At 43.9% G+C, this 13929-nt stretch overlaps 1 pseudogene; it reads right to left on the bottom strand.

Annotated features, from left to right (window-relative positions):
• Nucleotides 1-13119: 13119 nt before the first annotated feature.
• On the bottom strand, nucleotides 13120-13600 carry LOC142427482 (small ribosomal subunit protein uS17-like; annotated as a pseudogene).
• Nucleotides 13601-13929: the final 329 nt, after the last annotated feature.

Genomic DNA, 13929 nt, shown 5'->3' with positions numbered 1-13929 from the left:
TCTTCCTCTGTAAACCCTCCGAATTTAAGCTCCTGGTCTTGAATATAATTACTTACCGTCCTTGGATTACACAGGCTGATGTGTTCTTCCGAGTTCATTTTTTACCGATTCTGTCGTCTTGAGTCAGAAAAAGACCAGTGTTCCAGCCAATTATAGCTGAAAAGCTAGAAGAGCAAGAGAATCCAAAAAGCCGAAAGAAGGGGGAAATGGCACAGAAAGGAGTAGATAAATTCTCTCATGATCATTGTGTTCAAACTTTAAAGAACTCCCTGCCATTGCCAGTGGGCAAGAATGTGCCTGCCTCTGGGTACGAGTTGAAAGTCAGTCCAGACTAGGCCATTTCTCTGGGTGTAAGAATTTAACCTGGAAGGGCCCTGCAGGCAGAGAGCTGACATGTGTTGCTTTGATTCCCATTAGAAAAGAAAGATCCACATGCATGATCTAGCTGGTCACTTGATCCACAGACTGTGGTAAGAAAGTACCAGCCCAAGGAGCGATGTGCAGTCTAGACCGCTGGTTGCCCCAGTGGGAAGGAAAGACCGCAGACGATAATAAGAAGAGATGGTCCCGGGAGAGGAAATTAGCGATGGGATTAAAAGGGACAGGTTGGCGTGGACAGAAAATGCACAGTGTGTCTCTTGAAGTGCAAAGACCTTCTGGCCTCAAGCATTCTTACACAGAGCTTCAGAGAGAAACCACCGATATTGGTCGTGTTCACCTGTTTGAAATTATATTGTGTGCAATTGCCATGAGTCGAGAAATGTCAGTTCTCAGGAGGAGAGTAAGAGGATGATGGAGGTGGGCCCAAGCTGGGCTATATTGACCCCGCCCCTCCCCAGAAGAATGTAATACAGAGGGCAGCATTGAAAATATAGCCCGGGGAGAGTGGCAGGTCTGTCCAGACCCTACGGGTGTGAACTAACCAAGAAAGATGCCCCCACCCGTGGAAACTTCAATGCGGACCCTGGAGGAGGGAGTGGGAATTGGGGGGACAAGAGACACAAGAAATGGAGACAAGACAGTAGCCTGATCAAGTCTCGTTTATTGAGTAAAAGGCTACAGCTTATATAGGCCAGGGAAAGGAAAACAAGCCCCAGGTGTTTCTCTGAGAACAATAAATGGGGGAAGCAAGCTGCAGGTGTTTCCCTGAGAACAATGACCGCAGAAAAAAACCGTTCCTGTGGAAAGTTACAGAGCTCAGGCAATAAAGATCAAGACAATGGCTGGGCCTCATGGCTCTGGAGAGGCAAGGTTATGGCCAGGCCTCATGGCTCCCGACAGAAAGAGTCAGATAGTGGACCTCATTGTGGCCCATCAGAGAGTAGACCTCACCATGGCCCACCAACCCCCGGGGAAGAAATCCCTGCTCCAAGTAGCCAATGCACAGAGAGGACCTTAGGGCCAGCCCCGTCATGAGATAACATGTTCCCTCCCTGACCCATAGCGCTGTGGGGGACTGCACTGGAGGCATTGTGTGGAAGGTGTACCCAATCTGCCCCCCCACACTGTGGGGTGAAACATGAAGGGAGTGCAACAGGACAGCAAGGGGAGCAAAGTAACCAAGTCCCCAAGGAATCCGGAAAATAGACTTCTGACTCAGGGGACAGGGTTTGGCACCTTATCAGGACGTATTAGGAAACACCCATAAGGGTCAGCAGACAGACCTGGAACTATCTATCGCGGATTTTTTTTTCCTTTTTTTCTTTCTCCCTATGTCTATCTATATAAGATAGGCAGGACAAACAATCCCAAGGGGAAAAAACAACAGGTCCTGGGGGCCATGAGAGTGGAAGGGGCTGGGAGGGGGAGCAGAGAGCCAACAAACTCAGGGATAAGGGAAGAAAAAAGAGATCTAAAATTGAGGATAAGGAGGGTGCATAATGCCTGGTGGGGTCTGATCAAGACCAATGTGTCTGAGAAGGATTACTGAGAGCTGAATGGAGGGTGAGCATGATAGTGGAACAGGAGGAAGGTCAGAGGAAATAGAAGAAAGAACTAGGCGGCAAAAGCTACTTATAGAGATATAGCTACAGGCATGTAGATATGTAAATATATTAATACATAATGAAAGGGATACAGGCCAATGTGCATATATTTATATGCTAAGTTTTAAGATAGCAGACGGACTTTGGCCTCTACTCAAGGCCTCCCTAAACACAAGAACACTTAGTTCTAATAACTTGGCACTCTTGGATATCTCGCCTTCCCGACACAATCACTGAAGACAAAGCAGGTGCATTAACAGATGTGGTGAAGAAAGCAGAAGTACCTGGCTATCAAAAGATATATCGTCTGGCGTGTTAAAGGCTTGAAGTTAAAAAAAAGTGGTCACCTAGCAGCGAAGCAACAAAGCCCACATGGAAGAAGCACACCAGCCTGTGTGAGCGCGCGGTGTCGACGGATCAGGTATCAGGCATCAGAAGACCCAAAACAAATAATCATACTGATGCAGACGAGGAGGTTGGAGTGGGGACCCAAAGTCCATCTGTAGACAATTGGATATCCCTTAACAGAAGGGTCACAGGAAAGGATGAGCCAGCCAGGGTGTAGTATAGCAACAATGAAACAAAAACATTCCTCTAGTTCTTGAATGCTTCCCCCTGCCACCCGCCCCCTGCCATCATGACCCCAGTTCTACCTTACAAATTTGGCTACACCAGAGCATGTACACCGGTACAGATAAGAGCTCTCAATACACGGAATCCAGGACAGACAGCACCTCAGGAACCATAAAGGGAGTAGTGATACCATAAGGTTAGTGGGGAGGTGGGGGGGGAAAGGGGAAAAAGTGGGGAATGATTGATGTATAAACCATCCCCCCCTTATCCAGGACAGAAAAACCCCTAAGGACCAAAAATGAGGGTAGTGAAACCAACAGAGGAATGGGAAGGTGGGGTAGAAAGGGAGAACTGATCTCTATGATCTACATATAACCCCCTCCCTAGGGGACAGACAATAGAAAAGTGGGTGAAGGGAGACCCTGGACATTGTAAGACATGAAAAAAGAATAATAATTTATATATTATCAAGTGTTAATGAGGGTGGGGGTGGGGGGGAAATGAGGAGCTGATACCAAGGGCTCAAATAGAAAGCAAATGTTTTGAGAATGATGAGGGCAACAAATGTACAAATGTGCTTGACATAATGGATGGATATGTGGTTTGTGATGAGAGTTGTATGAGCCCCCAATAAAATGATTTTTTTAAATTTAAGCATCCCCCCTCCTGGCAAGGAACAACAGAAATGTGGGTGGAGAGAGAAATGTGAGTGAAGGGACAGTGTAAGACATGAAAATAATAATAATTTATAATTTATCAAGGCTTCACCAAGGTAGGAGGGTGGGGGAGGGAGGGCTGAAGTAGAAAGAAAATGTTTTGAAAATGATGATGGCAACATGTGTACAGATGTGTTTAATGCAACTAATGTATGGCTTGTTGCTGTAAGACCTCTCAATAAATAAAATGATTTATATTAAAAAAACTAAAAGAAATGGTTAGTTCTGATGATCTCTGACAAAACCGACAGTAAAACAATATATTTGTGAATGTTTTCAAATTTTATTTTCTACTCCGAGGTCTTGACATTTGAAGTTCTTTTTATCACCTTGTGACAACATGTGCTGTTTCACAGGTTTCTTGCTTGTTTGATTCAGTCCCTGGTTTTTATTTTTATCAGCAAATATACATAATGAAATTTTTCATCCCACTTGCTGTGTCCCTTCTAGACAGCTCTTCAGGAGCTATATCACTGCTGAACCATTTTAACCTTGTGGCATCTACAACACTGTAATTTGCGCCCCAGGTAGGAAGAGCATATTCAAATTGAACTAAAATGTGGCCTGGAGCTCACCGAGAAGTGGCCACCTTCCCGACTGTCCCAGTGTGCATCACACAGGGAATGACTTCGCGGTTGGCTTTAAAGGAAAACATTTAAAAAAAAATAAAGGAAAACATGTTAACGGGCTTCAGCTCAAAGCAGCCAGGACATTGTTTAAAGAAGTACAAAGGCAATCCTGAGTTACCAATGAGATTTATTCTTAACTGTCTTTAATAAGTTGTCTGGGAAGAATTACTGGTTGAAACCTTGCTGGAAATATAACCTCTTTTTACAGATAAAGGGCGGCATATTCATTGCCCAGCCTCCAGATCTCTTGTGCTCGGGTTTTTATTACCGCTCAAAGATGGTGGCACTCAACTTAAACATAGCAGAGCCCAACTCAGCGCTGGAAGAGCATCCCGCCACTTTGAATGTATATTGCTCTCCCAACCCTATCGATCATCCAGCCTCACACATCAGGCTTTGGAAGGAACTCACTCCACATCTCCCCAGCCTCCCACCCTCGGGGTCAGCATGCAGTTTTTACCATCATGGTTACAATGGCACATATACCGAATGACAAACCTTCAGCCTGCTCCGGCTTGGCTCCATTGGCCAGGATAGAACTTAATTCAAGGTCAAGTAGGAGTTGTGAATGAGTTAGGCATGTGTAAACCAGGAACTGCCTGGTAGTGATGATTTTTATCTTTTCTTTACATATATATATATTTTATTAGGGGTCATACAACTCTTATCATAATCCACACATATGCATACATCAATTGTACAAAGCACATCTGTACATTCTTTGCCCTAATCATTTTCAAAGCATTTGCTCTCCACTTAAGCCCTTTGCATTGTTTAAAAATATATTTTACAACTGACTTTCAGACAATCATTCCATTGTTTAGTACTAGGTATTTGTGTTGTAACAGAAATTATGGACATACAAGAAACAGTTTCACCAATTGGGCCGTTTTCCTCCATGCCTATGAGCACATCACGTTCCACAAAGCCGGTGTGTCCACTTGGAGCCAGTCTGTTCAGTAGCTAGTGAGGGTGGAAAAGCCCCGGGATGGTGTGTTGCTGTGTTACTGTCTTCCCTGTGATAAATAAAGGCTGGGGAGGCATTTTCAATAGTTGGAAATTGAAGTAAAAGATCCTTTGTAAACAGGAGCGATGGGAATTGAGAAATAAAAATTCAGACATGTATCAGTCAAAATACAACCAAGTCACCACTGTACACACTGTGCCATGTGACTACTCACTGAGCGTACAGACCTATCATCATGCGGTGTCTGTTCCAAAACATGGATCTTTTAGCAGAAATACTGCAATTATGTTGAGATGACAGAAGGGACTCTAGGTCTACCTCTTAATGTTTTCTTAACTTTTTGCATCCTTCTAAATATGCTATTACGACTGACAGGTTAAATGAGGACTTGTCACATGCCACTTTAGCTTGGCTTCTTGTATACTTTCAACTTACATTAAAAACACATATAGTAGTAATTAAGTCTTCTTTAGAAATTATTTTTTACTGGTAATGTGTTTTTCAGTTCCCCAATGAGCCACCATAACGTGATAAATTATTCTGTTGGCAGCATTTACAATAACAGAGTTGTCAAGCCTCCCCACGCTGGGACCTAGCAAAGTAATTATCCAAGATGATTTTCTCCCTTTGGGAAAAGGGACCCACCATTAGTAGGATATCAGAAATATTCCTCTCCCCTATCTTTTTCGATGTCTGACAGACGCTCATTCATAAGGAATGAGCCCCTTATAGACATGTCTTGCTGCTGTAGAACCTCGCCTCATATCCGTTTTGCTGAATTTGAACTGATGGTGAGACCAGGTTAGGCATCCATCTAAAAGAATGCGACTGAGTTTCACTTTGTGATTGAACAAAAAGATCTCATAATTCCATTTTGCCTTTTAAAAACTTATAATTATTCAGGGAAAATATATTTTATTATCTAAATAAAAGACAGATGGGTTAAATGGGGGTGGGGGGTGGGGAAGTATTTCCATCTTGGCTTTTCTTTGAAAATCTAGGCCAACAGGGATAAAAACCAAAGAAACAGATGGAAACCAGGACTGTTTTAAAAGAGGAATACAGTGACGCTTAAGACGCCTATGGTAATGGCTTTGACCAGAAAAGACATGAGCACCGACGCAGAGAAACCGCTTTCCAATTGGATTTGTTCAGGCTTGATTTTTGTTTTTGATCTTTTAAAATCACTTGACTCATTAAGGATCAAAATGTAGCACAAACGATTTTTAATGAGCATCCGGGAGGATGTTGCAAAGACATAAAGCAGAGCCTATCAGAGCTGCTAGACTCCTCACGCTTGTCCCGTGGCTCTCTTTAGATCAGCATCATTTTAAAGTCTTAATTCTCACTCGGTGACATTTTCATTAGCACTCCTTTCTTCGTGTTCTGACTTTAAAATTTCAATGCCTGTCTTATAAAAGGGGGGAGAGTGGAGACTTCTTCAGCAGAAACGCATTACTTTCAATGGACTACCTTAAAAGTATTGGGGAATCATCACCAAGTTCATTGCTATCAAGGTGACTCTGACTCATGGAAATCTGATAGGACAGAGTAGAATTGCCCCGTAGGCTTTCCAGGAGGAAAACGTTTACACAGACAGATTGCTACCCACAAAGAGGGTGGACTCGAGCCATCAACCTTTTGCTTAGTAGCCAAGCCCTTTAAACACTTTAAACACTGCAGCCTGGGAGCTCCTCCCATTGTGCTGAATTGCTAGTCATAACCAGAATTTAAAGCAGTCGTGGAAGTATGAACAGGATGGAGAAGCCTGATATTATTACAAACCACCAAAAATAAGAATGATAGTGAAAGAGTCAAGACCTGTTTTGTGTGTTCTGACTAAGAAATGAATACAGAGTAGCTAAAACACAACTCTGCATCTCTGGCTGATTCCTAGAGGAGATGGCAGACAACTGTATTCTCAGCCTCAGTTAATAACAAAAGTGATGCCAGTCGACTTAGAGATCAAAGATGGAGGATGCTTGAAGGACTCTGACGTACTTACACACTGCCTTCTTGAGTTTGGCGTACCCTTTACTTTAGGGGCACAGGGATTGTACTGAGCACAGGGACATCGGAGAACCTGGGCGGCCTGGTGGGTGTGGCTGTGCTTAGAGGGAGCTCTCTTTGGCCCTGACCCCCAAACCTTCACTCGGTGTATTCTCTTCTGGGGATTGTGGCTGCCTTTGTCCAGGGCCTGCCAATTACTCATCTACCTGCTATGAGACTTCCTGTACCACAGCCTAGGGCCAAGCTCCTAAACTCGGTCTCTTGATCTTAATGTGATTGCCAGGGACCTCAAGCCCCTGCTAGTCTTTTATAACCCTAAAAGCTGTCTTCCAAGCTCCTCATGCAGATTTCTACCCAACTGACTCCACCCCAAGTTCTGTAGTCTATACCCACCCTGTAAGCGCACCTCTCCAGAGCTCGCTCCGCTCTGTGTGCCTCACCACATCTGTGTGACCCTAACATTTATGGTGATAGGGAATCCCTAATTCTGATGGCATTACAAGAAATAATCCCTAGCTTCTAAGAGCTAAAGGAGTATTGGTAGTATAGTGGGTTACACATTGAGTTGCTAACTAGAAGGTAATGGTTTTGAACCCACTATCCAGTCTGAGGGAGAAATATGAGGCTGTCTTTTCCTGTAAAAATGTAAAATTTCAAAAACTCAAAGGGGAAGTTTTACTCTGGCCCACAGCCTCACTGTGTTTTGAAATTGACTTGATGGTGGCACAGAGAGATGGAAACACCATCTACAGAAGTATATAGACCTAGATGGAAGATATCTTGAGAAAAAATAGCTTTACACGTTAGAATTTTTGTTTCATGAAGGCTTCTTTGATTTTGGAACAACTCTTTTGACTTACCCTCATGTAGTAGTGTCCACGGGGCAGCTAACAGAGAGGAAGGTTTTCCACAAGATGGACTGATGCAGTAGTCACATAGATGGGCTCACATGTCAGAACAATTGTGAGGTGGCCCCGGACCAGGCAGTGTTCCACTCTGTTGGACGTACAGTTGCTATGACTCGGATCCTACTTGACAGCACCCAACAGCCAGTGTCTGCCGGTCAAGTACCATATTTTTCATGGTACTTTTACAACAATGTCATACCAACTTGATATAGATAGATCGATATGTAAATACATAGATATGTTCCACTCATTATTGAGTGGGTGGAAATTTCTTAAATTGCTATGTGTGTACATTTCCAGAGTGACTGGGGAGAGGGACCGGCATCAGAATGACAGGCTTTCTCTGTCTCTTCTGACACTGAGAACACTTCATGCAAATGTTGTCGGTTGCCATGAAGTGGATCCCAGCTCATGGCTACTCCATGGGTGCCACATACAACAGTTCCATAGGGTTTTAAAGTCTGTGGCATCTCAGCAGCAAATCACCAGAATGATCTTCTGAAATGCATGTGGTGGAGTTCCAACAACCGAACTGTGGTTGTTACATAATCTGGTGTCCATCTGAGGATTAAGAGTAAAGGGGTGGAGTTTATCCTGTCATTGAGGTCATAGGCAATGAGGCCTCTGTGTGGGCATGGCCTTCTCCTGAGGATTCTGGGAACTCAAGTATTTCTCCTCGGAGGTGGCAGACACACTCTCTCTCCACTCACTCCCTGGGAGACATTGCAGCTGACAAGACACATGGAACTACACTAGAGCCCTGAGAGCTAGAGAAGCCATGTGGAGACCCCTACCAGCATTGACTTTCTGCCCACTGGCCTGTGACCTTCCTGCATTCAGCATCATTGCATGTGTTTCATGAGTCTGGAGAGGAATTTATAGATTGATATCGGATATATGGGCTACTATTGGACTTATGGATTTGATCTGGATTGGGTTGGGATGTTTTCTCAATATTTAATTGCTCTTGTATATAAAGTTCTTTCTTATACACATATGAGTGTCTATGAATTTGTTTCTCTAGTCTACCTGGACTAACATACCATCTTTCAGTTAGTAATCAAGAATTTAACGGTATGTACTAGCCAGACACTCCTTGTAACAATGGCTGGTTAGAATGATTCCCTGTGTCACACTGACTACTGAGTCTAGCTCACATAATGTCCAGCCTTTACTTTTGCAAGCAAACAACAAGGATGCAAGCCTGAACATTCTGGAATTAGGCTCTTGTTGGACCCTGAGCTCACATACACACACAAAAAAACAAGCAATATCACTGCTGTGGAACTTGATGCCAATTCAAGGCAACCCTATAGGACAGAGTAGAACTTCCCCGTGGGATTCCAAGACTAAAACTCACCTACCTAGCCCCTCCACGGCCCAGCCCCACTCCACATCCCTGCCAGTCCCTGCCTTTTACTGCTTTTCTCTTACTCACTCTTAGCTTTCCTTTACTGTACTCGTTCTTGAGAATCGGTGTTGTGAACACTGCCTCTGCTCTCTGGATGGTTCTGGGTCTGCAGAAGCCTGAGGCTACTCCCACTCCCTCCATGACACAAGAGAGACAATTATTCCAGTGTTGTCGAGGCGACATGACCAAAGGTACCTACAGGGTTAGATTGCCTAGAAGTATGCTTCATGTGAAACCTGACGGAATTCTGAGTTTCCATTTTTCTTACTCTCATAGATAATATTGTCATAAATTAGAAAGGTTACCTGGTAAATAACTTTCCCCAAACAGCCCACTTGATGTGAAATATGTTGAACTCAAAAGAGGTGCCAGGCGTTGACACCCAGCATCCACTCGCTGGGAAAAGAAGACTTAGAGTCCCATGTTATGAAGCGGTGGAACACAAGAGGGTGGCTGAGTCCCGGGCCCCTGCTGCCCTGCTAGCGTGCAAGCCCTGGACTGCATCTCCAGCGTTAAGGAGCTGCAGGCCTGGCTCCTTCTGGAGAAGCACAGATGGTGACTGTCAACCCCGGCATCAAGCCTGCGTCCCTTCTGGATGTGACCATTTTCTCTAGCTGGAGTTCGGAATCTGGTTGGAGTGACATTATGAAAATTGGTTGAGATCCATAAATCTACTCTGAAAGATGCCATTTCTGGTTGCAACCTCTTCTGACAACAACAAAGTCTCACTAAGTCACAATGATGAAAGGGATGCTTAGCTTTGGGAAGAACACCTGAATGTTTATAGAGACCTATAAATACATTGCATCTCGAAATATAATAAGATCATGCTTTTTGTGTGGCAGAGAGAAAACTGGTTGTTTGTGACTATTTCTGATCACAGTATCCACTTGATTAGGCCCACCTTTAAGGATGCGACCTTACTTCAATCTACGGTGGATACAGCTAGGATTCCTGGCCAGGCTTACATCTTGTAGCTTCACTCGATCGAAGGAGGTGATTGGACAGAGATATTCTTGCATCAAGAAAATCCCCAGGGTCCCTTCCCTCTCAGAAGGCAGTGCAGCCGCGTTGTGGCTGGCAGTCTGAGGCCACTCTGTCTTGCTCAAATCTGCCCCTACTTACTGGCTTTGCAACCTGGGGCAACTTCTTTAAAACCTTTGTACTTTGACTTTTTTTCACCCCAAATGGGGCTGGATGATCAAGAAGTTAATCTTTGAATAATAAAAATGAAACTTAGGACAACAAGTGGCTGAGACATAGTATTGTTTAAGTGTTTACTGAATGTAAATAGGAAAACATTATCTAAGTTGTCTGGGAGATGCCCCAAAATATTTTCCCTTCTTTAGCATATTCATTGTGCTGATCAATTGTAAGGTAAACTTCATCCAAAGGATTTGGTCTTTGTTCTTGGTTCTGGGAGGTAAAAACCTTGGACTTTCCTAGTAATCATGAGAGTCTTTGATGAAGGCTCCAAGCCACATGTCAATGAACAGGTAATACCAGTGAGGTAACTCTTGGGGAATGACTGGCTAGCGAGAAATTCCCACCTCATCTCATGCTATCAATGAACCTCAAATGAAAAATGGTGGAGTTTGAATAACATAGGAGACCCCCATACCACCCCCACCCCAAACACACACACCAAAGAAACATTAGGTAAGGAAGCTCTGTGGACTTTCTGTTTTGTAAAAGACGTAGAGCACATGTGCGTGGGTAGTGCACCCCTTATTTGGGACAGGAAAACTACATTGAAACCCTCCCAGTTCATGCCTTCAGTTCATCTGTGTCATTTTTGCTACAATAAAACTATCATTGTAATGATACGCTTTTGTGAGTTGTGTGCTTCATTCTTGCATAGTATTGAACTCAAGGAAATAGTGTAAGCCAATGATCAGACATGAGATCCTTGGGGATTCCTGAGCTTATGGCTAGCCTCCTAGAGGGATAGTGGAAAAACTCCAAATTGGTATCCAGTAAGGTATAAGAGTGTCTTGGGGATCCTCACACTTGTGACTAGTGACTGAGTCTTGAGCAGACTTGGAAGTCTGCAGGAAGGTCCCCTTGAACTTGTGAGATCTGACCTAGCCTCTACTGCTGTTCCCAAGGGTAGTTGGGAACTGAATTGAATTAATTAGCTTGATCAAGCCAGTTGAATTTCAGAGATGTAGGATTTGGCGTCTTCTACATGGTAAATAATAGACATTGAAAAAGCAGCAGTCAACAAGATGAACATATGTCCAGCCCTTTATGCAGGTTCCAGTGAGGCTAGAGAGACAAGCAACTAGGTGACCAAAGTGTTGTGAGAAAGTTCAAGATAGAAAGCACTCAATTAGGTTACCTGGAACCACTGCTCTTGGGGGGACGTGGTAAAAGAGGAGCAAGAACCTGGCTTGAGGCTATCAGGGAGGTGGGGTGAAGTACAGATTGGTTCGTGAAGGAAGAGGTTAACTGGAGGAGCTGCGCCCCCTCTCCCCCACTCCCGCCCCCACCGCCCCGTCTTCCCAGGGTTCTCTGCCGCTGGGTCATTGGAAGCTCTGCTGCTGACCACTGCTTTCCTTATTTACGTAACTTAGAGTTAACATTCTATAATTCTGAATTTTTTAAAGATCATTTTATTGGGGCTCTCACAACTCTTGTTACAATCCATACATTGTATCAGACATATTAGAACATATATTGCCATTGTTCTTTCTAGACATTCACTTTCTATTGGGCTCCTGGGATCAGCTGCTCTTTTTTTAACCTCACCCCCCCCCACCCTTGTGGCCCCTTGATAGACTATAGATTGTTATCATTTTTCATACCTGACACCAACCACTGTCTCCCTTCCCCCTGGTTTCTTTTGTTCTTCCCCTGGACAGGGGTGGGAGGAGAGAGGGGAGTATGGTTATGTGTCATTCACTGCCATCGGTACCCCCTCCTCCCACCTCTGCTCTCCGTCCCGCTACTCTATTGGCATCACTATTCTCATTCCTGTTCCTGGGTTCCGTGTGGCGTGAGCTTTATCTCTTTCCTGTACCTATGTACATGCTCTCATCCAGTCCAGAGTGGGAAGTAGCACTGGGGTCTTAATACATATGTATTTTTTAAAACCTTTTAGCCAATGAGTTTACACAACTACCATCCTTGCCCTCCACTTCAACCTAATCCAACTGTACCGAGCCCTTTCAAAGCCATAACAACCCGAGAGGACAGAGCAGAAATCCTCCTTTGGGTTTCTGAAGCTGTAAATCTCTATAGGAACAGAAAGGCCTCCTCTTTCTTCTGCAGAGTGACTGGTGGGTTTGAACAGCTGATATTGCAGCTAACAGCCCAAATTGTAACCTACTACAGTACTATGGCTCTACTTAGAAACATATATAAGCTTCCTGAATAGTTGCCAACTTCGTTCTATGCAACCTAAATAAAACTATTGGATGGAAGGCAGTATTTATTTGTGTTGTATCCTTGAAGAAAACAATGGTTATAAATATAATTCTACTTTTTCATGATTTTTACTCCATAGGTTGAAATAATGAAAGAAATTGTGTCATGATCATTTAAAAACTCATGGTTTTTAAATGTTTAATTGAAGACTTTCCATGAAATGATATTCTTTAGATCGAGGACCCTCAGTAGAATCAATGCCAAGGGCTGATTATAGGTTAGATGTAAGAAATTGCATAAAAGCAACAAAAGCCAAATAAATAATAATAAAAGCATCACTCCATGCACATGCTTTCAGGAGTCTCTTCAGGATCCAGTTGCCATGGCGTCAACTTTGATTCATGGCTGCTCCAGGTATGTCTGAAGAGAGTGGTCCCGCAGGGTGTTTTGTCATTGTTTTAATGGGGAAAACACACACACACACAACAACAACAACAACAACAACCAAAAAAGAAACTAGAAAACTTAATTTCACTTAGAGGCGAGCAAGCTCAGAACTTCTGGAACTGCTTCTTGGTGACTGCTCCCTTGGTGCCCTTGAGCACATTGAAGGACACGGTCTTGCTCAGGGGTGAGCCCTGGCCCACCTATCTTGATGTCCCTGCAGCACGGGGACATGTGTTTGTGGCACTTCTCAACATGACGGTGCGTGTGGATGTAGGGGAGGTCGTCCTGGAGGGTGACAATGTCATGTGCATCCTCATTTTGGTCATCATGTGAGACAGAATACCTCCTTGAATAGAGACATTACCAGTGAAAGGAATTTCTTCACAATAAAGGTGACTTCAATGTCCTCTTTGGGCATCTGGAAGACCAGATGATGTTCTTGTCATCATGCGGGAATTACTCCTTGCCAGTTTCTACCAACAGGGTCCTCTTCTTGTTTTGGGAGATGAATGGCTATTTCCGGTCAGCACATTTGGTCTGAGTGCCTGCCGTCTTTCTGGTTGCCTGGACTAAAGAAAGGTCCATGGGAGTTTTAAAGGCTGACTTTTCTCAAGTAATCCAACAGGCCTTCTTCTGGATGAACTCCAGCCTCTACTGTGGAAACTCCCATTTCCAATTCACAGTTGGCAGCTAGACACAGTAACCATTTACACTACACAGGGACCCAGTTGCCTGGCTAGCCACATTAGTGTGAAAAATAAGAGTGACATATCAAATGCTGTGTCACTACATAAAAGAGGGGAGCTATTCTCTTTCAAATGCAAGAAAAAATTTCAAACGCTTGTGATGTCAATATATGGGACTTACTGCCAATGGAATTTAAACATGCAGGCTCCCAACCTGTTTGCTTCCAG

The sequence above is a fragment of the Tenrec ecaudatus genome, chromosome 15, assembly GCF_050624435.1.
Source record: "Tenrec ecaudatus isolate mTenEca1 chromosome 15, mTenEca1.hap1, whole genome shotgun sequence".
In the NCBI taxonomy this organism is placed as follows: Eukaryota; Metazoa; Chordata; class Mammalia; order Afrosoricida; family Tenrecidae; genus Tenrec; species Tenrec ecaudatus.
Note: the sequence above shows the minus strand (reverse complement) of the source record. Positions and strands in the feature narration are given on the sequence as shown.